We start from the raw sequence: 13,235 nt of genomic DNA, 5'->3' as shown, positions 1-13,235 counted from the left end.
TTGCCTTACACACTCTTCCCGGGACTCGGCTTGCAGCTGACGCTCCCCAGGCCCGGGCGGGCCGACGTTTCCGCCCCTTCAGTCCCGCGGGATCGGTGATTTTGGTGGCAGCGACGGTGCGTGGCTTTGGAGGCCACGTCCTCTGCGGGAGAAGGCTTCTGCCCGGCTCTGTCCGGACCTCGCCGCCGTGGCGTGCGGGAGCCCAGGCCACATGGAGTGGCCACGTGGGGGTGTTCCGGCCAACAGTCCAGCGAGGCCGCCAGCTGCCGCCCGCATGCACCGACGCGGGAGCCGGCAACTCCACATGGGCGTGAAAGGCCCTGAGGATGGTTCCGGCTCCCGGCGTCACGGAGCAGGGACAGGACATCCTTGCTCTGTCCCCCGCCCCGCCCCGCGTTCCTGCCCACAGAAACGAGAGGCGGTGATGATTATCATCCTTTCTAAGCCACTGCATTGGGGGCGACCTGCTGTGCGACCTCAGATCACGAACACAAAGGAGGCGCGGCATTTTTTTAAAAGATTGTCTTCTGGGAGCTTAGATCTCAGCTGTAGGTAGAAGACACACTTGTGAAACAGCGACCGAACAGGTATGTGACTAAGTCACCCCACTTCCGTTCGCGGCTGATTACAGCCCCGGCCTCGCCCGAGGTTTGCTATTCTCGCTTGGCTCTAGCGAGTCGACAGTCTCTGGAAAGAAACGACGTCATACTCCTCACATTCGGCTTTCAGTGGTGGTGTTTCCATTCATAAGACAGTCATCCCCCGTCGCTGAAAACGCCCGATCCTAGAAAACGTAGCCTTCCTACACGAACGCTGGCAGCGAGCCACGCTTTTTTTCTAAACAGAAAGAAAGGTTCAAAATGAGTAATTCAGAAAACACTTGCCTCACCTGTTCACAGAAGGAAGATTGAGGTCAGCTGACCTTTGGGGAAGGAGGTAGTTTCAAGGGTAATCTTGAGGAGCTGGATGTTCACTCCAAGGACAAACGCATCTGGTTAAAACTTGGGTCACTGCGCGACTAAGGTTTTACAAGTCACGGCCCTTTCAGCCACACGGAGGGGCGGAGCCAGCGTCCACCAGTGACAGGGACGTACGCACGGCAGCTCGGTTAGGGTTCACGACTACTACTACATTGGGGGGTGGGTTTTCAATCGATTTATTAATTCCTTTATTTTATTAGCTTCCAGCGTACGGTACATTGGTTAGACATTTATACAGTTTACAAAATGCCCCCTCCGATTTCTCCTTCTCGCCTCTGCTCCCCGCCCAGCCACACGTGCTCCCCGTTCCCCCCCCCCACCCGCTGTCCACGTTCCTCAGCCAGGTGCAGGGTTGGGGGCGGGGGCAAGACCCCGCCGTTTCCCCTGAGCTGAGTCGTCCCCTCCCCCCCATGCTTGCTTCTCTCACCTCCGGGATGGAGAACAGGACACGCCCTGGGGGCTGGAATAACCCGGGGCCTGCCTCGGCTGAAACGGGGAACTGGCCCCGGGAAAGGCCGCCTTCTCGGTCAGCGGGGCGGGTGCAGCGCCGGGCACTCCTGAGTCTGCCGCGGGAAGGGCGGGCGTTTGCTGCCGGGGTTCCCAGGACTAGCTGCGTTGGGCCACAGAGCCGAGAGCCAATGCTCGCTTGGGCGTCCGCTGGGGCGCGTGGCCAGAGAGCACAGCCCCAGACGTGACTCGTGACCTTGCAGTCTCTCTGCACGAGAGGCGGAGACTCCTGACCTTCCCGTGTGCAGGCTCGGTCCCCTGACCCAGGGGACACCGCGCCGTGCGCCGAGAGCGAGTCCTGAGACCGCTCAGCGGCTGGCGTCGCAGCTGCGGGGGGCCGCCCGGGGGGCCAGCTCTCCGCGGGCTGGGCGGACCCAGAGCGCGCGGGGCGCGCAGGGGACGCAGCGCCCGGCGTGGCGGGGGCGGGGCCTGCGGGGCCAGCTCCGCGTCCCCGACCGGGCGCACGTGCCCTTGGCGGAGGACGGTCGCCCCGCTTCCCGCGGCGCTGGGCCAGGCCGTCGCCGCCCAGGGCGCAAGCCCCCTTGGGGATCCCCTGTGTCCGGACCCCGCAGCCCCCGCTTCCTCCCCGCATTGGGGGTGTAGGGGCTTCTGTGGTCCCCTTACCACCTGGACGGGAAGCCACGCCTTCGCGGTCAGGGAGCCCAGCTGCGGGGACCCCCTCCCGTGGCCTTGCCCTTGGCTTTCTGGGGAGCCTCGTTCCCAGGACCGCGCGGAGTCCCGCGGGGCCTCGAGGCGCTCCGCGGCCCTGGGCCATGTCCCCCGCCCCGCAAGCGGGCACTGGACCCCCCACGCCATCGCGCGGCGCGGGGCCGTGACCACTGGGCCGCCTGAGGGGCAGGCGCGGCCCGTGTCGCAGGGAATGTCTGACCTGGCTGGGGAGAGGCTTAGGCCGAAGCCTGAAGCTGAGAAAGCGGACCGAGCGGAAGCCTGCAGGGGACAGGGAGGTGGGGACACGGACGGGCGACGTGAGGACTCGAGGAATCGGCGTCACCCGTGTGCTGGGACGAGGCTGCGGGCAGCGTCTCCGGAACCAGACGGATGGCCCGGCGGCCCGGCGCGGCCGGGTACCGGCCTCTGCGCCCGGAGGCCGCGGGGCGCCCCGCGCGGATGCCGCCTCTGGCCGGAGGCGGGTTTTTCCGCACCTAGAAGTATAAAGGGGCGGGAGCGGGTGGCTGTCGCACCCGCCCACCTAGTTCACTTGCACTTACTGGGGGGAAGATTCTTCTACATTTTTTACCTGAAGCTGCATTTTGCTGCGTCCATGTCCCCAGAAAAGCTCGCCCTGTCCCTGGGCTCCCGACCCTGGCGCCCTTTGCTCTGCAGCTTCCGGGATAGCAGTGACCTCCTGACCCCACCTCTCCCTCCCTCTCCCTGGGTGGGGTCCTCGAGGTTCACACCTGGGACCCCGGAGCCTGGGCATGCACTCTGCCAGAGACCTGGGGTGCGTGGCTGTAGGTGGAGGTGGCGGCCACTCCCAGGGGAGCAGAGGGCTCCCGGGACAGAGGTCCACGTGGGCACGGCCCCAGCAGGCAGCTGATACCATCCTGGGCCTGTCGTGGTGGGTGTGGGTCTGACGTGGACCCTGGAGCCCCATCTCCCCGCGTGAAACGCGCTCCCCGGCAGATGAACCCCGCCTCCCCGCTCAGCTGTCTCCTTCCCTCTTTAGAAAATCCCATTCTCTGTGTTTCTCAAAAAAGACTTTCCAGCATAAACAAAACGATCTCATTTGCTATTCATAGGCCAAGCTGGGAACTAAGTACTCGGGGAAAAGAAATAGTAAGGCTTAGATACCATGAGTCTAAATATTTAGACAGTTGAGAGGGACAGCCACACACTCGGGATCTGTGTGACGGCTGCGGTGCTCATCAGTCCGTGGAAGATCGGCCCGCAGACTGCGGAGGGGCCGCCGACAGCCTCGCCGCACGGTCTTCCGCAAGCCTGCCTCGGTTTACATGCTGGGATGTGGTCCGCGCGCAAGCTGCAGAAGAAAGACAATCAGATCATTTATTAGAAAATGCTTAAATTGGATGATCAGACCTTCGGTTAGAAGAAAATGGACTGAATTTGGTTCTTTAAATCAGGGTTCCTCCACCCCTGGGCTGTGGACCGGTACCGGTCTGTGGCCTGTTAGGAACCAGGCCACACAGCAGGAGGTGAGTGGCGGGCAGGCAAGAGAAACGTCACCTGCGTCTGCAGCCGCCCCCAGCACCGGCATCACCACCTCAGCTCCGCCTCAGACCGTCAGGCATCAGAGTCTTATAGGAGCCTCGGTCCCTGGTGCCACGAAGGCAGGGAACCACTATTTTAAAGGACAAATCAAAGAAGTGAAATAACCAAGTTTGCACCTGGCCCTCAGGCAGGCAAATAGGAAACGCCGGGAGGGTGACGTGTGACCAGAATGCTCACATCTGGACAGACGAAAACCAAATGCCCAACGAGGGCCACCGGGAACGAGCACCCGGGACACACCCGGGTCACGGCGTCAGGAACACCAGCTCACGCGCGGCGCCCCGACGGCAGCTGACGCTGACAGCGCTGGGCGGAACCCCGCGTTCCTTGGCCTCTGCCCCTGTAATCCTCTAAACAGTCGAAGAGGGAAACAGGGCAGAGGCACCCGAGAATCTTCGCCGGTCCATTCCCGGCAAACGCTGACCCGATACGCTCGGGCGACGGAGACGGCTCCGCACTCGCGGGGAGGTGACAGCACACTCTCCCACGGACGGCACACGCAGCCTGGGGTGGGCACCGGCGTGGCGGAGGCAAGCACGCCGGCCACTGCGGAGCTGTCGGCGGCATCGGCGTACGCAGGCCGCGCCCTAGAACTTGGTGGCGGTGACGGGCGAACGTCAGAGCCACCTCCCTGCTCACCTTGCTCACTGAAAAAGCCACCTGTGTGCTAAGAGCCTGGCCCGTGACAATATATATCTGGATGTGGCAACAAATATGGACATCGATCACCTTATATCTTTCCCCAGAGCTTTATATTTGCTTCAGACATGGAGGAAACAGGAGAGAGAATTTAATGCTACGGCTGACGAGCTGGAAACAGACGCAGTGAGGACCAGAGCACTCGCCCCCGGACGGGGCTGCGGCGCGGCCGGAGCCGTCTCAGCGTTTCAAACCGCGCGTGCAGACGCCCGGGCTCCCCAATGAAACGGGTGTCGCGGGGGCGGGGGGGTGGACGGCCCGGTCTGTGCTCAGTCACGGCCACCCTCCGAGGGGCCAGCACGCCCTTCGGCACCATAAGGAGGTCACCTTCCCGCCCCTAAAGCAAGGACAGGAAGTCCTTGCGTGTGAGTTCCTGCGGGCGGGACCTGCCCCAGGAGTCTCCTTGGGATCTCAGAGCGGCTCCCGTGGCCCCCCCGGGGCCCCCCGCTCCTGAGTCCGCCCCTGCTCTGCGTTTCCCTTATTGCCTTTAAACATGGATTATTTCTTGTTATGTTTACTATTCTCCATCCTCCGCACCGCGAGCCCCTTCCGGGCAGAGGTCCTGTCATCGTTGACGATTTCGAGCGCAGCCTCCCCCGCCCTTACGGTGCCGCACACGCTGTCCTGAGGGGACGAACATGCGAAACAAGAAACGGAAAGCAGAAGGCGATATTCAAGGGAAGAAATGAGGCAAGACTACGTACCAGCTCGTTCAATAAATTATGTGCAAGCACACTCGTGGTGTAATGAGAAAAGTAAATAATAATAATAAAGCGAAGCGTTAACTTTAAAGAATGTTTAGAATTCTAAAAGTAGGTCAAATGACATATGTGGGTAAAGAAAACTCAGCCGGGTAACGAAAGGCGACGATCCAGTGACGAAGGCTCACGCTGAGCTTCGAGGCAGAGATGCTGGGCCGCGAAGCTGCCTGGCTGATCGTCCCCGTGATCGCGGAGGAGGGCGAGCATCGAGAGACGGTCCCCCTCGAAAACCCGCAGCAGCAAAACGTCCCTGGGGGTTGCCGCGCACACATCCGAGTGCTGATTCTAGAGTTGCATCTTAACCTGGGCAAGAAAGGAAAGGACTCGGAAAAATAAAGAGTGCATTTTTAGACGGCGTGGCTGAACTGGAGAGGAAAGAGCAGCCAGGAAGGAGAGACTCGCGAGGCAGGGCGCGGCGGTGGCGGGCGGAGCCGGCGCCCCCGTCCCCCCCCCCCGGTCCCCCTCCCCCCCCCCCCCGTGCACTGCCGGCGGGTGGGCGCGGCGGCTCTCCGCCGCCAGCCCCGTGTAGCCCCCCACGGCCCTGCGTGGTCGCTGGGTCCCCGAGAGGCCTTTAGCTCACAACCATCATGACCGCTTAGGACAGGAGCCCAGGGACCTGTGGGCAGCTGAGACGGGCAGAGGAAGGCGTCGTCCCTGGTCCTTTTCCACGAGTCATGCTGATCCTGCCACCTGATGGACCGAGGATTTGTGCCCAGGTCAAAAGCGTGGTCTGTTCACCAGGGAGGCCACCTGTCCCGGGGCGGCCTGCTGTGAAACTCAGGCGGCTGGTGACAAAATCAGCTGTCCTGGGGGAGACGAAAGGCTATTCCACGCAGAGTGTACCCCCTGCTCGGGCTGGCCCCGAAGGTGCTCCTCTCCACGGGCCTGAGGCACACCCCGGTCTTGGAAGGGAGACCGAACAGGCAGGAGAGGGTCCCGGCCACCTCCCCGGGTGATAACCTCCAGCGTCCAAGGGTCTCTGGGCACGTGGCACCCCTGATCCAATGATGCGAGGTCATCGGCAGCAGCACAAGCTGAGGAGATGGCCGGTCGGCCAGCAGATCCTGCGGTGATGAGCGAGATGCCTCCTGGGTCTCACACGCCACTCACATTCAGACGCCGCGACCACCCTGTGAGGAGAAGCGTTGTTTCGGGTTTATGGTGAGACCTGCGTCCTGGCAGCTGGGCCGGGCAGGCTCGTCTGATGCCAGGGAACTTGAGCCGAAGAGACTAGAGCCACGACCCGGCTGCCTGCCCTCGGGGCCCGGGCGAGGGTGACGGCCCCAGCGGCCATGCTGGAGTCCGTGGCGTTCCCAGGGATCTAAACGCAGTTTTGCGTCGCCAGCGAGAGTCGGAAGGCGCGGCGCTTACTCACTCACAGGGAGCTGAAACCCGGCTGTCGGCTCTCGGCGGATCCGTCGTTGGAGAAACGGACCCAGGCCACCCAACACGGCGACGCTAAGCCAGGGACGGCTGAAGCCGGCGCACCCCAGTGCAGACGTGAGCCCGCCGAGCACGCGCCGCGCTCACCGCCACCGCGGAGCCGAGCCCGGGAGCTCCCCACGGCCCGGCGCGGGCTGCGTCGCGGTCGCTTGTCCCTGCACTGAGCGCCCGGCCATGTCTGGCCGCCTCTGCGTTTGGGCGTTTGGGCGTCGGGACCAGAAGCAGGTTCCCTGGCCTTGGGCCGGACAGAGCGCAGCCCGGGAGTGCAAACCCTGGCCGGAGGCTGAGTAGTGAGTGCACATGCAGTCAGGCTCACCCGCCTCCCCAGACGTCCGGGAAGCTGCCTGTGGGCAGCACAGGAGCACACGGGCCCGGTCTGGGCCCCCGAGCGTTGCTGGCGGACAAGTGGGTGGGCGGGTGTATGGACAGACAGATGGGTGGGTGGGTGGATGGATGGATGGATGGACAGGTGGATAGGTGGGCAGGTAGATTCTGGATGCTGGATACTGAGTGGGTAGATGGACTCCGTAGGCAGCCGTAACCCAGTGCTCTGGCTCATGAGAGGCAGCTAAGATTAAGAGAGAGCCGTGTGGAGCCGCACTGCCTGGGTCTGAATCCCTGCGCCCAGGACCCTTGCCACATGGCCATGGGGACTGCTCGCTGCCCATGCTGCCCACACGTAAAACATGGACAGAAACGGCTTCAGTGATGCTGACCAGTGAGTTCTTACACGAGGCGCTTGGAACAGTGTCTGCGTGCACTTGGGGCCTCATGATTGTCGTTATCAGCCAGGCGGCAGAGCCTCCCAGCTCCTCGGCCTCTTCGCATGGGCTGAGCCGGAGGAGAGTCGTGCACACTGCATTCCGGGCACGAACCATGTGGACTCTGCACAGAGGGCCGAGACACTGGGGATGGAGCCAAGAGCGTTCAGAGTTTCAAAATGATCCCTCGCCTTTGACCTTGGCACTTGGCAGCTGACAGGAAGCCGGCAGAGCCCTGTGCTCTCGGCGGGGGGTGAATGAGCCTCTAAGAAACCCCCGCTGCTTTTCCCCCGGGATGACTTTGGCTTTGTCACTGTGTCCCGAGGCCCTCGAGGTCGCAGGGCCCGGACTTGCTGGCAGGGCGCCCGCTCCCCCCTCCCTCAGGCCCCTGTGATTGGTTCCGTGCTTGCCATGCACCCGAGGGTGCCTCTGGGCTGTCACCTTCACCCTGCCCCACTGGCTGGAGAGGTAGCTCTGCAGCTAGACTCCTCTACAAGCCACACGCGCCTGCCCGTGCTGCGACCGTCTCTGCCCTGAACAGATGCCCGGCTGGCCCTGCGGGGGCCCCGCGGGTCACAGGTCACGGACGAGCCTCTGCGGCGCAGGGCTGTGGCGATGCCGCCCTCCGCCCGAGGTCGGCACAGGCTCCCGGCCCCGGGGTCTGTGACCAGCGTGCCGCATGCTGCCCCGTCTACCCACTCGGAAAAGCAAAACCCCAGACTCCCCTCGGCTCCGCTTCCTCTGCGCCCCCTCGCGGCACGCTTCTCCAGGGGCTGTCGAAATCCAACGTCCAAACCCCTCTCGCGATCGCCCCGGGACCCGGTGCACGCCCCGGAGTGCGGGGTGCAGGCCACCTCCACGCGGCTCCCTCCACCCTGTGCTGGCTCCTCCCCGTCTCTCCCTGAACGGCCCTGCTCAGCGGAGACCTGGCCGCTCGCCCTGTCCCCCCAGTGCCTCCAATGCCCCCTGACCCCCACCCCAGCCCTCCTCAGGCTCCCCATTCCCAGCTTCTGGTCCGGTTCCGCCCCTGCCCTCCTAGGCCTGGCGGCCCGAGCCCAGCCCGATCCTCTCACAGCCTCGAGTGCCATCCTCACGCCAGTGACTCAGGCTAACCAACCTCCAGTCCCGTCCCCTCTCCCGAACCTCAGACTCACACGCACGGCTGTCCCCCAGGTCTCCGCTTGGACTCTAATGGACATCGCAAAATGCCACGTACGGCTGAGCACCCTGCCCCCGACTCTCCGCCTGCTCGGGCCGCAGGCCGGTGACACCGGGGTGCTCTGTCACCCCACACCCCCCGGCCAGCACGTGACGGAGCTCTGACCTCAGGGCGCCCAGCCCGGCGCTTCCTGGGACCCGTCCCCAGGCCGACTGCACATCGGCAGGCGCCCCGCTGCACCGCACCAAGCAGCCGAGGGCGACACCCCGGTGCCCGCGCTCTCAGAACGGTGTCCTCGCCTCTCGGAGGCCGGTTACTTCCTGTCAGAGCGACGTGGGCTCAGAGAGCAGGGGTGTCACATGATGCGGTTTCTGAAGGTGGACGTTGGACGAAAGACCCAACGATCTTTCTTCCAAGGACCCGCGTTCGGACGGCTGTTCGTTATTTCCAGGGACACACGTGCAGCCGGAACGGTTTCTCACCCACCAGGGAAGAGAACAGCCCGGAGGCTGCGGACAGCAGGTGCCGGCGCCTGGTCAGCGGGCGTGGGAGACGGCGCCGCGCCCGGGCCGGGGCTGGGAGCTGTCCGCCACCGCGGGGACGCGGGGATCCTGGCCAACGGCCTCGCTCCGTCAATCCAGTCAGCACCGCACACCTGCAGAGCGGACGTGCAACGCTGCTCCGTGCGGCAGTTTGCACGAGCAATCCGTGTGCGGACGCTCGAAGGTGGGGGCTGCAGGGAGAGACGGAGAAAGGCCCCTGTGCTGGAGCGGGACGGTCCCTGGAACAGGGCGCTGAGTGACAGCAGCGCAGGCCTGTGTGTGACGGGGCGGGGCGGGACGGTCCCTGGAACAGGGCGCTGAGTGACAGCAGCGCAGGCCTGTGTGTGGCGGGGCGGGGCGGGGCACACGTTGGCACTCGCCGTCGTTGACAGGAGCGGAGATGAGCCCGCGCCTTGTCCAGACGGTCGGGCCTGAGGCTGCCGGGGCCTGGGCTGGTGGACATCTTCCGAGCCGTTTCGGTATTGGAAGAACGTGAGTCTCGTCCAGCAGAGCGAAAAGTTCGAGCCGCAGCTGGGCATGACCTGGGGCGGCGAGCCACGCAGCCCAGCGCGCACGCCCGCTCATTCTGACACCGCGAGTGGGGTGACCGCGCCCCCGGCTCCCCGACCTCGTTCTGTCCGCAGGTTCACATGAGCGTCCCTTCCTGCAGACCTCCAGGGCGGTAGTAAGTAGCCCGCCTGTCCCCCCGGAATGAGGCGCCCCTCGAGGGAAGAATCGGGCGGCTCACGGCAGTGCTCCGCATGGAGCGGCCGTTGGGGCACATTGGCTGGTGGCTGAAGAATTTCGGGGATCCCCAGGAGGCTCACGCCTACGCGAGGGGGTTCTGAAACGTCGTTGGTGACTGAGGTTCCCTCCTGGAGGACTCGGGGTGCAGGGACCTGTCGGGGCAGTGGCGTCTTCCGGTTGACCGCGGAATGCCACGGAGCCCCGGGCCACATCCGGCCACGTCCTGCCTGACCCTGGTGTGCCATGGCCGGCTGGGCTCCCCCTGACCAGTGCAGTCCACCCCCAGGGGAACAGCACTTCGAGTTTCCAGTCCACACAGATGCCGACGCCGAGAGTTGAAGAACTGCATCATTTAAAAGACAGTGATGTTCAGCTGCTGAAAGTAAGCGATGATGATGATGATAACGATGATGGTCGACATTCAGTGAACCTGATCGAACGCTGAGCTCCCGCGTCCCGCCCAGGCGCTCTGTCCCACGCGGGCACAGGAAGAGGGACAATGAAAATGGAAGGTCCCGCTCAGGCCGGTCAGCTCTGGCTCCGGGAAGGACGGACGAGATGGAGAGAGGCGAACAGGGCGAACATGGTCTTCAACACCAAGGGGAGGCCTTGCCGTTTACCGCGGGAGCCGGTCGTCCCCACTGAGGCTCAGCCGGCTTGGGCAGCAGCACCCCGCCCCCGCCCCGCCTCCTCTGCTCCTGGCTCCTCACCTCCTGCCGCCCCCACGGTCCCCTCTGTGCCCTTCCACCACGGCAGGGCCCCGGACCCACCGGCCCTGTTGGCATCTCTGCTCAGAGCTTGAATGACGGGGCCACTCTCAGCAGGGCCGCAGAGGAGGTCGAGGTCATCCCCTTCGGTCAGCGACCTCGGCCCCTCAGGGGCCACACTGGAACCGGCACCTGTTTCTCCTCTCGCTCACAGGATGGTTTAGAGGGCCGCCCGGCTGCGAGCATCTCGGGAGACCACTTACAGCCCCAATCCGTTCCTTTCCAGAGTGCGGGCACTTGGTCCTTGTATGAACGTCACCGTATGGAGAGGCTGTCCTTCTTGCCTAGCTGCAGTCAGAGGGACCATGGCACTTGGAAATGTCCAAAAAGGAAGGTGTGGGGAGGGGAGAAGGGTCGGGGACACCAGGGACACCGGAGAGAAGGTGGGGGAGGACAGAAGGGTCGGGGACACCGGGGACGCAGTCTGTCCCCGGCTCCTGAGGTCTGAGAAGAGGCGTGCGCTCAGGGAGGGACGAGGCCTCCGAGGCAGACTTGGCGCCACCATATCTGCAGCAGATAAGACGGGCCGATGGTCCCCACGGGAACGGCAGGAAGGCAGCCGAGGGGACGAGCTCTCACCCCGGAGGGGGCCGTCGGTCCCTCGTCCTCAGGACCCGGTGGCCTGCTCTTCCCCTCTGAAAGGGAAGGGTGGGACACATACCTGTCAAGTTGACCCAGGTGTTTCAGTGGATGGGCTGGAGAGCTGCACCCCGAACAGGAAACCAGCCGGCCGGCCACCAGGCCGCCCTCTCCGGGGGTCCGGAGCCGTGCCGCCCGGACGAGCAGACGCTCCGGGGAGCATTGACCTGCTGCCTCCAGCGGGGCCTGTCAGACGTCTGAATCCCTGCTGGTTCCGTTAATCTTTTACTCCAGAAATAATCGATGCCATCGCCTTGCTCTACCATGACGGTGGCATTGAGTGTATTCATTAGTTAATTTCGTCCCCAAACTTTGAAGTTTTGGTAAAACCCCTGGAACACAGACATCTTTTCCACCAGAGGAAAACCCTGCTGAAGGCCGTGAAGACCAAGGTCATTTGTGGGGCCAAGGAGAGCGAGCAGGAGGAAGCCATGTCTTCAGCTCTCCTGGCTACAGGGCCACGGCAGCAGCCTGGCTGTCCCCAGCCTGGCCCTAACCCTGCCCCACTCTAAGGCATGACAGTGACCCAGGGCATTTCACAGCGCAGAGGGTCTTAACACCCAATTAGGACACTTCCCTTGTTTACAGGTCCAGGGAAAAGTGACAAGCCCAAGGCCACTCAGCTGGCTGGAGACAGAGGAAGGCCCGGACCTCTGTTCACCTGGCACACCTCCTGGGCACCCGGGTCCCCAGAGCCCCTAAGCCCCGCAGGGGCCCCAGCAGCCGCCAGCGAGGTGGTGACCGCCGCTCAGGCAGGCAGCAGCTCAGTCCATGCTCAGACGCAGAGCCGCGGGGATGAGGAGGCCGGTCTGGGCGTGGACGCCTCTTCCTGGTCGGCGGACATGCAGCCAGGGGATGGACAGGGGACGGAGCGGCCGGGACCTCGCTGACGGCCGTCGCACTGCGTGGCAGGCGCCTCCATGTAGGGCTCAGGGGATGCGGCGAGGCACCCCGCTCAGGCGGAGTCGCTGTGCACACTGGGAAGGACCCTGCGCACCCCGACTTCCCGTGGAGGACCACGAATCCTAAATCCGGGACTCGCGCCCCGCTGGTCCGTGTGCGATGCCGCAGAGCTGTGACCACCGCGGCCGCTTAGGTGACTCGCTCCCGCACCGCAGGCGACTAGGCCGTGGGCGGCGCGGCCACACGGTGGACCGGCTCCGCCACGGCGCGCCGGAGGCCCAGGCTCTCAGCGCGCGCCCAGCGGCCTCGTGCGCGGGCACAGGCGGGCCACCCCGTCCCCCCGCTGAGAGCGCGACCCCGAGGGCCAGGGCAGGGGCTCAGCGAGAGGCTGGCGGACCCTACACCAGATGCGGGGTGGGCAGCTGGGGCGGTGTGGACCCTCCCCCGCCATCTCCGGAGAAGCGTGTGAGACGCGGGGAGGAGGCCGAGCAGACAGCCGGACTCGCAGCCACTGGGGGGTGGGGCGGTGACCCTCACCCCACGCGTCCCTGGGGTCAGGAGCCCGCCCGGGGGCCAGGGCACTTCGCCGAGGTGGTGCGACTCCGCGCTGCGGATTGCTTTGCGTTTCTAGTACAGAAGGTCCGAGGACGGATCGTGTTGGCCCTGGAAGGGTGTTTCTCGTAAATGTCGCCCCATGTGCAAATGATTCACAGGGCCACGTCCTACTCTGAAAACGGGGGCACCGCTGGTGACCCCCGAAGAGGGGCCAGGTTCTAAAGAGAAACTCTTAATAAACTTGGAAACCCAAGGTGAGAGTAAAATTAAACCACCTGGCCATTTATGCAGTCAAAAAAAAAAAAATAGTGAGCTTTTTTATTCAAGAGTTTTGGAAGATGAGACTGATTTTTCAAAATAAACCTCTGCTCAGACAGGTCTGCTGGCCTCCTGACAGCCATTAGCAGCGCTGGCTGAAGTGGGCTTAGAATCGAGAGTAAATCCACATCTTTAAAATGTCCCCTGTGGCATAAAATGTAAGAAAATATTCCACAACTGTTTTTAACCTTCTAGGTCAAAACC

At 63.8% G+C, this 13,235-nt stretch overlaps 2 long non-coding RNA genes across 3 annotated transcripts; both read right to left on the bottom strand.

The window, feature by feature from the left end:
- On the bottom strand, positions 1–2,543 carry LOC107518116. The gene is made up of 3 exons (XR_001598742.2): positions 2,377–2,543; positions 1,408–1,695; positions 1–837 (listed from the first exon to the last, which is right to left on the bottom strand). It is a non-coding gene; the product is annotated as an uncharacterized LOC107518116 (long non-coding RNA).
- Positions 2,544–3,077: 534 nt separating this feature from the next.
- On the bottom strand, positions 3,078–6,633 carry LOC107518123. Of its 2 annotated transcripts, XR_001598746.2 has the most exons (5): positions 6,158–6,633; positions 5,814–6,003; positions 3,915–5,500; positions 3,693–3,807; positions 3,078–3,486 (listed from the first exon to the last, which is right to left on the bottom strand). It is a non-coding gene; the product is annotated as an uncharacterized LOC107518123 (long non-coding RNA). The 2 variants fall into 2 exon arrangements; XR_004951606.1 differs by having other exon boundaries at positions 3,693–5,500.
- Between the last annotated feature and the right edge of the window lie 6,602 nt (positions 6,634–13,235).

Source organism: Rousettus aegyptiacus, unplaced genomic scaffold, assembly GCF_014176215.1.
Source record: "Rousettus aegyptiacus isolate mRouAeg1 unplaced genomic scaffold, mRouAeg1.p scaffold_m13_p_1, whole genome shotgun sequence".
NCBI classification, from domain to species: Eukaryota; Metazoa; Chordata; class Mammalia; order Chiroptera; family Pteropodidae; genus Rousettus; species Rousettus aegyptiacus.
This window is presented reverse-complemented; position numbering and strand designations above follow the sequence as displayed.